Source organism: Theobroma umbraticum, unplaced genomic scaffold (assembly GCF_002168275.2).
Source record: "Theobroma umbraticum cultivar Fairchild unplaced genomic scaffold, ASM216827v3 scaffold_67.0, whole genome shotgun sequence".
NCBI lineage: Eukaryota > Viridiplantae > Streptophyta > Magnoliopsida > Malvales > Malvaceae > Theobroma > Theobroma umbraticum.
This window is the reverse complement of record NW_018397262.1, coordinates 3,525,473-3,525,902: the sequence shown is the minus strand read 5'-3', so window position 1 is coordinate 3,525,902 and position 430 is coordinate 3,525,473.

The following is a 430-nucleotide window of genomic DNA, read 5'->3' as shown; positions in this document are numbered from 1 at the left end:
TGTGATAAAGTATTGTGCAAGCAAGAATTAATAAAGAATAAAATGCATCTCCTAATACAAGGCTAAGAAAGTTTGTTAGGAAAATATTACTTAGGATAAAGAAGAAAGAGGTTAAACATATACTGTTATGTCATTTTATTTTTTTTGAAAAAGGGTAATTTATTCCTCCATTAACAGTAATGTCATTACAAATCTTAAGCTTATTAGGCAAGAGACTTTAATGGCATAAAGATACTGATTTGGGCAAGATCAACTGCATGATTACAAAGTTTTCACTGGCAGCCTAATTCCCTTTCAAAACCTAAACAAAAACCAAGGGTCGATCAGTAGCTAATTTCTATTTGAGTGTTCAAAGTTCAGCTTATTCATCAAACTTTCAACTTATTCAAAAAAACAGATTTAACCCTCCTCCATATACGGTTCACAAGAA